This window comes from Carcharodon carcharias, chromosome 16 (assembly GCF_017639515.1).
Source record: "Carcharodon carcharias isolate sCarCar2 chromosome 16, sCarCar2.pri, whole genome shotgun sequence".
Taxonomy (NCBI): domain Eukaryota; kingdom Metazoa; phylum Chordata; class Chondrichthyes; order Lamniformes; family Lamnidae; genus Carcharodon; species Carcharodon carcharias.
The window spans coordinates 79,733,804-79,747,625 of NC_054482.1; the positions used below are offsets into that span (position 1 = coordinate 79,733,804).

Sequence of the window (13,822 nt, forward strand, 5' to 3'; positions counted from 1 at the left end):
ATTTGAAATTTTTTAGGCCATCATTTTGTTGAAGGTGTAATGCTTTCAAATTGTAGTTATTTCTTGATTACGATATATCCACAGTGTAGAGGCTATGTTACATTGGGATCATTAGTAAGTTTCACTGGATGGCTGGGGATTGTAGAAGGTCACTGTGACATACTCCAGGCAATGGCAGTGATGCTAGTATGTATTACAAAATATGGCAAAAGGATTTACAGCACAAAAACAGGCCATTCGGCCCAGCAGGTCCATGCCACTGTTACGCTTCACGTGAAACTCCTCTTACCCTTCTTCATTTACTCCCATCAATATATCCTTTAATTCCTTTCCTCCTTGCTTATCTACCCTCCCCGTAGATGCATCTAATCTATTTGCCCAAGTTAATGAATTCCACATTCAAACTGCTCTTTAGGGGAAGAGGTTTCTCTTGAATTCCCTATTGGATTTATTAGGACTATCTTATCTTCATGGTATTTATTTCTGGCCTTGCATGTGTGTGCCTGCTGGGTTTTTGATTGTGTCACCAGAATGTTGACATTTACCAGACTTTGATGAGCTTGGTATTGTGCACTTTATAGCCTGGATCTTCCGCGAAGCAGCAATCACTGTCAGATTATAGCTCTGACCGTACTTCTTTGTGTCCGGATGCAGCTCCTCATTTCTGGCTGGGTCTTCTGAGCCTGGTTTCTCTCGAAATGCGGAGTGTACAGTCCCTTGGAGAACTCCATCACAGTGGAGTAGTATCACGGAGGCGTGGAAAGACTGGACACAACCCCTTTTTACGGCACTAGCTGCCATAAGTTAAGTTTGAATGTTTAGTGTGAATGTTAGCGAATATGTGAGTAGATGAATGAACAAATGGGTAGGTTGGGAGGTAGATGAGTAAATGGTTAGGGTGGGTGAGGTAAGCGGGTAAGGTGGGTAGGTGGGTGAGTTGGTAGGGAGTAGTCAGGTTGGATTGGGGGGTGGTAGTCAGGTTGGGGGCTAGTCAGGCCTGGTTGGGGGATGGTTAGTCAGGTGATGTGGGTAGTCAGGTCTGGTTGGGGGATAGACGGGCCAGGAGAGGTAGTCAGGTAGCCGGGGGTTAACGTGGTCTGGAGGGATAGTCTGGATGGGCAGTGAGGGGTGGTCTGGCTGGGGGTTCTAGGGGGCTAGAGGGGCATCTGTAATTTGTATATTTGCCTAGGAGCCCTTAGGAGTCAGTGTGAGTGATTGGGTGGGATTAGTTCTGTAGTTATTCAAGAGTTGGACTAATATTTTTCTGTCTAATATTTCCTGGGTAACAGGCTGTGGAACTATCTGAAGTCTCCGACTCCAACTCAGAGTCAGAGACTTGCAGAGGGTCCTAGGGAACAGGGAATTGCTGTCAGAAGTTCAGACTTCTCAGATAATTCTTTGGATGTCAGTGCGTCAGGACTTCTGTGGGGTCTCGATGCGCGTTTTGGGTCATATATCCGGTCTCTGACGATTGGAGACTGGAAGACCTGGGCCTACATTTCCTCCCCTGTTTTTACTTCTCATGACATACTCTCCTTCTGGAGCAGTCAAAACATGAGTGTCAGGCAAGAGGATGCAATGGAACATTCTTTTTAACTAGCTATGGTCTAATTCCATTGGAACTTTTTCCTGGATAGATTTGGTAACAGACAACCATTCAAGAGGAGCTACATTTTGTATCCTACTGCACAAATTCATGGTCATGTGCCTTTGTTTCGTGTTTTGCTATGCTAAAATTTTCATGTTTAAAGTTTGCTGCGATTGGTCAGTACAGATTTAGCACCAGTGTCTGCAGTACTAGCACCCCAGGATGTCCTGTACTTATATCAGCTAGTGAACAAAAGTGACACTTCACACCTTGTTACTTTAACAAATTGTGCCACGCCATTTTTTTCTGACTTTTAAGTGTTGTGGATAACACGTAGGAGTCATAGGGTGATTTCTTTGTGTATATAATCAGCAGCACATAGCATAATAAACAGATACCATAGAGACGGATAGACTGCATAGGTCACAGAGAGATACATTGTGGGGGTTCCAGTGTAGACACAGCCCGAACTACAAAGGCCAAAAAAGCATTAACTTTATTACTGAGTGGAAAACAAACCACAAATGAACCTGGAGAAGTCACTGAGGTTTCTGGATTCACAATCGTCTCGTAATCCTGAAAAGCACATTTAACTCTAGAATTTGGAAGCTTGGGAAATAATAAATGTAATTAAAATCTTCATGTGCATTCCAAACCATATAACTGGTCAAAAACAGGACATTTTTCTGAGTAACTTTGTGTTCCTTCTGTAGCATGACTGACTAATCTGTCCTAATAGGTTTTGTTTCCATGAGCTGCCTTTGAGCTTCACTGGTTCTCAATGCGTTTTACATTCCTCACTGCCACCAGTGTACTTGTTCAGATCTGTCTTTGTATTGTAAGCCAGAAGAATGTCTTTGAGTGCTGCCACTTTCTAAATCATGTCTATGATCCCATACACCTGTTGGGTAAGAGCTTTAATCCATTGCATAAGAAATGAGACCAAACATCTTCTCGAGCACTGAGTTCAGATAACAATGGTCCTACAATTCTTTTCACAATGTTTTAGCCATGTTCTTTGTTCCTTACATTGTTATAAATAGTATGCAAATCCCAGTTTTATTTCAAGTTTAGCACAGATAATTGACAAACCCTATCTCCTGTAAGCATGAAATATGACTCGTTAAAGTGAGCGAACTGATTTTAAACTGATGTTGGCTTGTTTGTCTTATGCCATTGCTGTGAATATTCTGATGTCCATATGCTTACAGTTAGTTCTACAGTTTAGAGATTCCTAATCTATCTCAGCATACAAGCACTCCTAACTATAATTCACACATTGTCTCTCTGAACTCTTATCTAAACCACTGCAGGAACAAATAACACAAACGTTCATACATTGTGTACCATTTGCATTCAATTGTTCCGAAACTGCAACCTAGAGTGCCAAATGGAACTGCAAATCACAAATGTAAATTATTTATTAGAATTGTACGTGGACAGATATGCATAATATATGCATATGTGTGTAAATAAATATATATATACACATACACACTCGCTCCTCTAAAAATAAAACATCTATTTATGGAGGGAGTCATTATTTGGAAATAAAGCCTCTTTAAATAACTAAAAATGTAATGTTTCTTTAAATATGAACCAACATTTCTGTGTGGCATTCACTTGAATCTTCTGAATGAATGTTTTTTTATTTTCAAAAGATCCATCCACAGAAATGCTCCCTTAAGACAAAAACTGTGGAATAGAATTAGCAATATACAGTTGTAAACTTAACTGGTTTCCCTATATGATATGAGGTTAAAGATCATTGGAATGCAGAATAAAAATTTGACCCTACCACCGGATTAGGCCAGACACTAGACTTCACATGGTTTGATTTATGAAGCTTCTCAAATCGGGGTCAGACTCCTACCAGCTCAGAGCAATGGTATTGTAATAATTCAAATGCCTTTTCTCTTTATAATACATTTTAATGGATAGTAGCATAGAAATTTTAAGCAATAGCAGCATTCTTCCAATGCCATAGTAATAAAATGGTCAATTGTTCTTGTAAATCCTAAACATTACAAAGGGCTTTTGCAACCAATTCCAAACATAATGTTCTTTGTCTGCTGATATTCTATTATGACTCTGATATTAATAATAACAGGGCATAGTGAGAACCTAAGTTACATTGAAAGCAAAATACTGAATGACCTTCAGCATTCAATTGACAGGTTTCAAAACAAGGGCAAGGGTTCCTAGGCAAATATACAAAGAAGTAGTTATAGACAGGTACTGAATACCAGACTGGGACTTGAATTACTTTCGTAGGGATTTGCTTTGATTTTAAAACAGTTAATTCCCAGAATGTAAAATTGCAATTTTTAAGAAGTCCCCATGTCCTCAATGTTGGTCAGATCTAAGAATTGAAGAAATGTTGTAGTTTTTACTGTACCAGATTTTACCAGTGTGGGGCATCTTGTGATGTGCCCCTCATTTGATCATGCACATTTGGGTTTTAAAATCATTTGCCCACAAGGAAGTGCAAGCTGATAATAACAGTGCCCAGAACTGAACACAGTACTCCAGATAGGGTCTAACCAGTGCTATGTACAGCTTTTGTATAACATCCAGGTTCAAAATGCAATGTAGATCAAATCTTTGAGACTTGTCAAATGATGCAGCTGACTACATGAATACCATATCTGATAACAATATAGGGCAGGATTTTCCCCTCGTTGGGCAGGTGCAGCAGGCAGGCCCAGGAATGGCCGCGAGACTTGACTGCTACCTGTGATCAGGGTCCAACTACGATTTCATGCTGGCTGGCCAATTAACGGCCAACCAGCATTAACGCGCACTAAGAGCCTCAGTGCTGCTGGCGTGGGGGCGGGAGGAGCGCAAGCACTGAAGTCTATGCATGCGTGGGGGAGCCTGCACTGAAAGCTCCCTGAAGGCACAGATTTGCCTCAGGGAGCTGAAGAATTTTAAATACAAAATAAATAAACATTTTACAAATGATATAAACATTTCTCCACATGCGACTCAGTCACATGAAGAGGGACATGTTAAAAATGTTTTTACTGCTTTTTCAGTAGCCATTGGAAACCTCATCCCATGCGTGGATGAGGTTTCGTGAAAAATGCAAAGACTGCCTGGCCTATTTGTCCGCCCACCAACCAAACGGTTGAGCAGGCAGCAAAAATGCAACTTAATTAATTGCTTGAGGGCTTTAACAGGCCTCTTAATTGTCGGCAGGCACGCTGCTGCCTCTCGCGTGCACCCGCCAACTGAAAGATCATGAGAATGCGCGATGATGTCAAGACGCTCGGCCTATGTCATCATGCACCATTTCATCCTCGTTCGAGTCGGGAGTGCGCCCACCTGCAGGACAAAAAATTCTGCCCGTAGAATTGGTGTCATTCAAAACATTTTATTTCAAGTAAATGGTTAATTATCTACATAATATATTAGGATCAATAAATGTGTTGCACTCTTCATTTTAGTTGAAAATTGCGTCGTCCCCCCCCCATCCTTTAATACTAATCACTTCAGTGGTTTCCCTGGTAACTTACCCACAGATCACTTAAATCTTTGTGTAAATACCAGCTCTTCTTGTTTCTAATATGCTCATTTTTAAAATGTGTTCTGTAGTATCTAAACCCTGAACATGAAAGGGCGGAACAGTAGAACCAATGAATGGAATTAATTCAAAATAAACGTTATTTTATTTTCTGGAAGGCTGGCATTTCAAAAATGTAAGATGACTTGGAATGATTCCCCCATACCTACATATTCATAGAAAAGTACTCACAAAATGTTTTGAAAATAATTTACTGTGTAATTAATGTCCCAGCAGTGTTGATCCTTTGTATTATACTTAGTGATGCCAAATAGCTCTGGTCTCCAGTGAATACTTTACATGGTTTGGCACATGTACAACAGTTGCTGTGTATTAGGCCTGGCACATTTGTTTGAACCTTGCTCTCTATTTACAGGAGATACCATCAGCTACCACAGTTGTGTACACTGCCCTCCATATGGAAGCATTCTCATATCAGTCAGCATGCTGTCCCAGATCCTGAGTTTCCATGATAAGAAAACACTGGAAATTAAGAGTTTTCATAGCCTCTAATGTGCTGTGAAGTTTATCATTGTTTTTATCTTTCAATGGCTTTTTACAGGCAAATGTATTTTCCACTTGAACCTAGACCAACACAATAACTTGCCCTTAGGAATTGCTGCTCTTACTGTGATCTCTGCACCAGTTTCCATGAGTATCCTGTTCTTTGCAACACAGTATTGTTCTGAATGTGCAAAAGTATCATGGAATTTTAATTAGAATATACTAGTTTTCAAAGCTGAATTGTGCTCATCTTAGGCAGCAATTTACATCAGTAAGCATCTTTAGACTTAGCCTATTTTATTATACATTAAAAAATTCTAGTTAAGAACAGAGATTCTCCCTGACCTCTTGACATCATATTCTGCTAAAGCTGCACTACAAATTGAAACAGGCTGTGGACAGCAATTCCATTTTGTGCTAATGCATAGAAAGAAAGAATTTGCATTTATAGAACACCTTTGGATGGCTCAAAGTGCTTCACCGTCAACGTAGGCAAATGTGGTAGACAACTTGTGTCCAAGTTCCACAAATAACAGTGAGATAAATGACGAGATAGTCTGTTTTAGTGATATTGACTGAGGGATAAATATTACCCTGGGCACCTGGAGAAATCCCTACTCTTCTTTAAGTAGCACCACGAGACCTTTTACATCTATCTAAGAGGCCAATGAGACCTTGATTTAATGTCTCATCCCAAGAGACGGCACCTCTAGCAGTGCAGTACTCAGTCAATATTGCAGTAAAGTGTCAGCTTAGATTATGTGCTCAAGTCTCTAGGCTATAACATTTAGAATAATATGGCAATCTAGCTAAAAAAAGATTCTGTTTGATTTATGCAAGACATCATATTATTACATATTAAAATTAAAAAGTATTGAAGTAAAGTACAAATGTAAACATGTCAATATGAGTCAAGAAAATATCTTTTGGCTGCCCTCTTCCAAAAATACATGTATAATTTTGATCAGCACAGATTTTAATAATTTATTTTATCAGCCTCCTTCAGCAGATTAATCAATACTAAAACTTCCAAGAAGACAAAAAAAGCACATGAGGTTTCTTCCCAACTTCTACATATAATTTAGCAATGCTCTAAAATATTTGTTTACAATCAGGATCCATGATTGTTTTCATTCCTTTAATCTCTTACATACTCTCTCTCTCACTTGCACGCACACACACACACACACGGGTGTCTTAATTGTGGTGTAACTATATTGGTTTTTTTTTCCCTCACATTTCCCAAGAAGATATTCCTTAAAATTTGAATTGACAAACTGCTGAAAAGTGACTTTAATTCAAGGTCGCCACCTTTGCCTTCTTTAATTTTTAAGTTCACCCCAAGAATTTTCTTTAAAGGGTTTTCTTTTAGTAATGTGTGGGTGAAATTTGACTCCATTCATAAATGACATGAAAACCACCTCTTCGTGATGATAGATTCAGATGCTAAAACAGCCTCGGTTTACGGGGCAGTATTCCAGCTAAGTGCAGGGAATATTTCAAACCTTCTGGATCCTCGTGTTCATTTATCAAGCCTCCTGATAATTCATACATAAGTTAGAACATTTACTTTGTTTGAGCATGAAGGGAAGGGGCAGAAGAGGGAGGGGCAGTCTTTCACCCCATAAAGGGACTAGAAATATGAAACTGCAGTATTTCATTCATGGCTATATCGCTAAGGGATGTTGGAAAACCATACTCCTATTCTGTTGCGAGTTTTTCAGAGACTCAGTCAGAGTACAAGTTTTCCCTGAAACAAATGATGATTGTGAGAGACTGGCAGTATGTTTTCATTCAATTTCTTTGTGCATTCTGTTGCAAAGTGTCACAGTTGATTATTAATTGCTTATTAGAAAAAAATCACTGCATTAGTTGAAAAGAGCAACATTGAGTCTGTGGGTCATGTAAAGGTAAATTCAATTATTAAAGCGTTAGTAACACAAATGCTGGCCTGGCCAGTGACACCCATATCCCATGAACAAATAAAAAAAACTGTTGTGAAACCTTTCACTTAAACATCATTTCAAAGGGACAATGTTCCTTTCTCTTGGCTATTTGGAGCCTTAAAATGTCCAAAAAACAAATCTTTTCAGTACACTTGGGCCAAGCGATTTAGGATGACACAATAAATCCCACGAATCTGTACACTTAATATGTCATAGAAATGTCCCAAGTAACATCCATTTTACATAAAGGTTCCAAAGGCTAACCAATTCCTGAGCAATAACAGATCTCTATCCTTAACCCTACTTTACTGAGCAACATAGGCTTGGACTTTTGCTTCCGAGTTGGGAGTGCAGAGTCGGGATGATTCTCAGCTCCACAAACTTGACCCAGAAAAAGTGCCCTGCAAATTCCAATTTTTGTTCTGGGGGGCTGGGATTAAATGGGGGAGTCATGCCCACCGCTCCCAGAAACAGTTTAAAGGCAGCACTGTGGCTGCAGAGTGCAGAGGTGAGCTGGCTGAAAGGCTTGCCTTGATGCCCTGGCACTGTCGGGGAAAGAAAAGGAATAAAAGCACAATCAGCCCTCCTGTCCTCACCCCTCGCACCCCCTCAAACGTGTCCACGCCAACCCATGCTCCCCACCCACCCATCTCATGGCCCTTTGTACCCTCTATGCTAACCTATGCCCCTCTACCAACTCCCATGCCCTTTAAACCCTCCATGGCAACCACTCTACCCACCCCCATGGCCCTTCATACCCTCCATGCCAACCTATGAACCTCCACCCATCCTATGGCCCTTCATACCATCCGTGCCAAGCTATGACCCTCCATCCACCCCCATGGCTCTTTATGGCCCCTGTGCCAACTTAGTGCCAAACTCAAGCTGATCCATGACCCTACCCACCACTCTTTTCCCTTACAACCTTCCTGCCAACTCAACCAGTATTCACCATGGGCAAACCTCAAGACCCAAGCTGAGATTGAATAAAGTTCTTAAGTGCCTGTTGATGAATTCATTATTTAAAATAAAACACCCTCATTGAAATAAATCTATTCACTACATTTAACTTCCTTTAGTTCCTTATTAGAACAAGCATTTGTGTTCATTGTCCCATTTTAAAGACTTTACAAATACTTGGAGCTGTCAATCAAACTCTGAGCTGACTGGTACCCCACTGTGATAATTATAGGTTGTAAAATTAATCATGCAGAACTAATTCTGTAATGGTAGTCCTCAGGTTTATGTCAACATGCAGAGGGAAATAGCAAGCACTGACTTTTTTAACACTGCAGGCGGTTTTAAAAAATATTTACTTAAATGCCATGAAAGATCCCTTGACAATTCCAATGAGCTTTTTGGTTTCAATGATTAATCTACTTCTTATGCACATTTATGTCCACTTTTAACAATCTCAAAGGGCACTTGACCCCTCCCAAAGGGTACCTGACCTCTCCCAAAGGCATCCAGGACCATATCCAAAAGGGTAACTTACTTCTCCAAAAGGGTACCCTACCTCCCTAAAGAACTCCGGTAAGCCTAGACCTTCTCCTATCAAGTGCATATATTGTATTTCCCACTCCCTCCTTGTGAATATCAGATTTGACTGAAGGCAGCTGCAGTTTAACATGTGCAGCTGTGTCCATGAACCACAGATGGGAACAGCCACCACCAAACACATCCTCCCTTCACCCCCCCGGCGGCATTCCGTAGGGATTGTTCCCTCCGGGACACCCTGGTCCACTCCTCCATCACCCCCTACTCCTCAACCCCTACCTATGGCACCTCCTCATGCCCATGCAAAAGACTACAACGCCTGTCCCCTCACTTCCTCTCTCCTCACCGTCCAAGGGCCCAAACACTCCTTTCAAGTGAAGCAGCATTTCACTTGCATTTCCCCCAACTTAGTCTACTACATTCGTCGCTCCCAATGCGGTCTCCTCTACATTGGAAAGACCAAACGTAAACTGGGCAACCGCTTTGCAGAACACCTGCGGTCTGTCCGCAAGAAAGACCCAAACCTCCCTGTTGCTTCCCATTTTAACACTCCACTCTGCTCTCTTGCCCACATGTCTGTCCTTGGCTTGCTGCATTGTTCCAGTGAAGCCCAACGCAAACTGGAGGAACAGTACCTCATCTTCCGACAAGGCACTTTACAGCCTTCCAGACTGAATATTGAATTCAACAACTTTAGATCTTGAACTCCCTCCTCCATCCCCACCCCCTTTCCGTTTCTTCCCCCTTCCTTTTGTTTTTTCCAATAATTTATATAGATTTTTCTTTTCCCACCTATTTCCATTAATTTTAAATCTTGTATGCCCTGCTAGTCTTTCCACCCCACCCCCACTAGAGCTGTATCTTGAGTGCCCTGCCATCCATTCTTAATTAGCACATTTGTTTAGATAATATCACCACCTTCAATACCTCTTTGATCCTTTGTCTGTGACATCTTTTGATTATCTGCTTCTATCACTGCTTGCTTGTCCCTACACCACCACCCCCAACTTCTCTCCCCCCCACCCCCCCTTCAACACCCCCCCCCGCCTCCCACCCCCACCTTAAACCAGCTTATATTTCACCCCTCTCCTAATATTCACTCAGTTCTGTTGAAGGGTCATGAGGACTCGAAATGTCAACTCTTTTCTTCCCCGCCGATGCTGCTGAGTTTTTCCAGGTAATTCTGTTTTTGTCCATGAACCACAAATGTGCAAAGTTTTATCCACCCCATGTCCTCCCCTGCCCCCTTGAAAATGGTGGGGGCTGGGTTCACAGGCAGGACTTCCAGATACGAGCCTCTGGAGCCATTTTTACAAAGGCGGAGAGCCTCTCCGTTTGCACAAAAATTCTGGCCATAATGTTTCGAAGTTGTTTGGAAAGTGCTTTCCAATACCAGTGCTGTTGACTAGTATTTTCTTTAAACTATTTAAAAAAAGACACTGAAGTGGTTGTACAATGCATTTTTTTAAATACTCTTGCTGAACAAAGAGCAGGCTGGAAGAGTCCAGCTTTCATTTTATCCCTCAATTATACAGTTTTGGAAACTTATTTAATGATATATGATGTCACATAAATAACTGAAATTGATGTAATCTAATTGTCAGTGTCTTATGTGAGTAACACATTTTTGATTGTCTGGAAAAACTCAGCAGGTCTGGCAGCATCGGCGGAGAAGAAAAGAGTTGACGTTTCGAGTCCTCATGACCCTTCGACAGAACTTGAGTTCGAGTCCAGGAAAGAGCTGAAATATAAGCTGGTTTAAGGTGTGTGTGTGGGGGGCGGAGAGATAGAGAGACAGAGAGGTGGAGGGGGTTGGTGTGGTTGTAGCGACAAACAAGCAGTGATAGAAGCAGAATATCAAAAGATGTATATTATCTAAACGAATGTGCTAATTAAGAATGGATGGTAGGGCACTCAAGGTATAGCTCTAGTGGTTTTTTTTTTTTTATTTTATATAATGGAAATAGGTGGGAAAAGGAAAATCTTTATAATTTATTGGGAAAAAAAAGGAGAAGGGGGAAACAGAAAGGGGGTGGGGATGGGGGAGGGGACTCACGACCTAAAGTTGTTGAATTCAATATTCAGTCCGGAAGGCTGTAAAGTCCCTAGTCGGAAGATGAGGTGTTGTTCCTCCAGTTTGCGTTGGGCTTCACTGGAACAATGCAGCAAGCCAAGGACAGACATGTGGGCAAGAGAGCAGGGTGGAGTGTTAAAATGGCAAGCGACAGGGAGGTTTGGGTCATTCTTGCGGACAGACCGCAGGTGTTCTGCAAAGCGGTCGCCCAGTTTACGTTTGGTCTCTCCAATGTAGAGGAGACCACATTGGGAGCAACGAATGCAGTAGACTAAGTTGGGGGAAATGCAAGTGAAATGCTGCTTCACTTGAAAGGAGTGTTTGGGTCCTTGGACGGTGAGGAGAGAGGAAGTGAAGGGGCAGGTGTTGCATCTTTTGCGTGGGCAAGGGGTTGTGCCATAGGAGGGGGTTGAGGAGTAGGGGGTGATGGAGGAGTGGACCAGGGTGTCCCGGAGGGAGCGATCCCTACGGAATGCCGATAAGGGGGGTGAAGGGAAGATGTGTTTGGTAGTGGCATCATGCTGGAGTTGGCGGAAATGGCGGAGGATGGACCCTATCATGTTTCTGGGAGGGAGGAGAAGGAGTGAGGGCGGATGCGCGGGAGATGGGCCGGACACGGTTGAGGGCCCTGTCAACGACCGTGGGTGGAAAACCTCGGTTAAGGAAGAAGGAGGACATGTCAGAGGAACTGTTTTTGAATGTAGCATCATCGGAACAGATGCGACGGAGGCGAAGGAACTGAGAGAATGGGATGGAGTCCTTACAGGAAGTGGGGTGTGAGGAGCTGTAGTCTGCTTCTATCACTGCTTGTTTGTCGCTACAACCACACCAACCCCCTCCACCTCTCTGTCTCTCTATCTCTCCGCCCCCCACACACACACCTTAAACCAGCTTATATTTCAGCTCTTTCCTGGACTCGAACTCAAGTTCTGTCGAAGGGTCATGAGGACTCGAAACGTCAACTCTTTTCTTCTCCGCCGATGCTGCCAGACCTGCTGAGTTTTTCCAGGTAATTCTGTTTTTGTTTTGGATTTCCAGCATCCGCAGTTTTTTTGTTTTTTACATTTTTGATTGTGTCTGTTAACCTGTTGGACATGCAAGACAAGTACATCTCTAAAATGAAAAATCTTAGACTACGGAGAGTGGTCAAGATTTGTAATGGCTATCTGAGAAGAGTGGTGGCGGACAATCAAAAATGTATGTACTACCAATTATCAGCACTTGACTGTGAATCACTTATTTTAATTTATTTGCAGCTACTAGATGGAGAATGAGAAAGAAATCTAAATAAATAAAACCACCAGAATCAGTCTTTATCAAGCACTACCTGCAATAATTTTGAATGATAGTCTGTGATGTAAAGCCATTGTCCTTGTCATTGCATTTGATGTTACAGTAAGTGGCTAATCTCTGGAGATGACATAAAAATATTGTTAGAACAGCATTTATGATATTACCTTAAATCAAGGAAAAGTTAATGTGCAAATCATGACCATATTTTAATTGTTCTTGGAATGTTGTTGGTGAAACCACGTGAATTGCCCATTTCTAGTTGACCTGAGAAGGAGCTGGTGGGCCTTTTCCTTGAATCAGTGAAGCCTATGTGCTGGTAGCACTCTCATGATGGTCATTTTTATTTCATTAATACAATGTAGGCATCACTGGTAAGGCCAACATTTATTGCCCATCCCTAATTGCCCTTGTGATGGTGGTGATGAGCTATCATGTGAGATAGGGAATTTTAGGATTTAAAATCTGGCAATGAAAAAGGAATGGCGATTCATGTTATATAAAATGATTTGTGACTTTGAGGAAACTTGCAGGTGACGGTCATCCCATTAGATTGCAACTGTTGTCTATATTGGTGGGAGAAATTGTGCAACTGGGAATTGGTGTTGAAATTACTTTGGTGGGTTGCTACAGTGCATCCAATAGAAATGCCACACTGCAGGCATTGTGCCCTGCTGGTGGAGGGATGTATAATAAGTCAAATGATAGCGGTTTCAATGAAGCACATTCCTCAGTTATGATTAATGTTGAATTTCTTCTTTCAGCTGATTGGCAAGTATTTAATTACATTCCCAACTTGTACCTTGTATAAGGTGGAGAGATATTGAGGGGTCAGGAGTTAATAAGCCACTCATCATAGATGCTGCCATATTCTAGCTGAGATGATATGGAAGGCCTACTTAAGCTTCTAGTCAGTAGTGACCCCATCCCCTCCAGGGTGAAAGTGTGAGACATCACAATGGCAATGCTGTTGAAAATCAGAGGGAAATGGATAGAATTTTAATTGCTGCTGATGCCTAGCGCTTATGAATGGTACCCCCCACTTGGCAGCCCATTGTTATCTAGGTTCTCTCGTAGGGTAACATGGGCTCCTTCATAATCTGAGAAGATGTGAATGGAGCTGAACATTGTGGAATTGTTAGCTAGCTGCCCCCTTCTGATGGAATATAAGTCATTAGTGAAGCAGATGAAGATGGTGGGCTGTAAAGGGTCCCTTAAGGAGTTCCTGTAATGATGTCTGGGACTGTATTGTTAGCTTTCATCAATCAAAACCATCTTTCTTTGCATCAGGCATGACTCCAGGTATTAAAACATTTTTCCTTTTGATCCCGTCGACCAGTTTTGCTAGGGCTCCTTGG

At 41.8% G+C, this 13,822-nt stretch overlaps 1 protein-coding gene across 2 annotated transcripts in view; it reads left to right on the forward strand.

Annotated features, from left to right (window-relative positions):
- plpp3 (phospholipid phosphatase 3) overlaps positions 1-13,822 on the forward strand; it is a 149,259-nt gene that overhangs the window by 88,678 nt on the left and 46,759 nt on the right. The window lies entirely within an intron of this gene.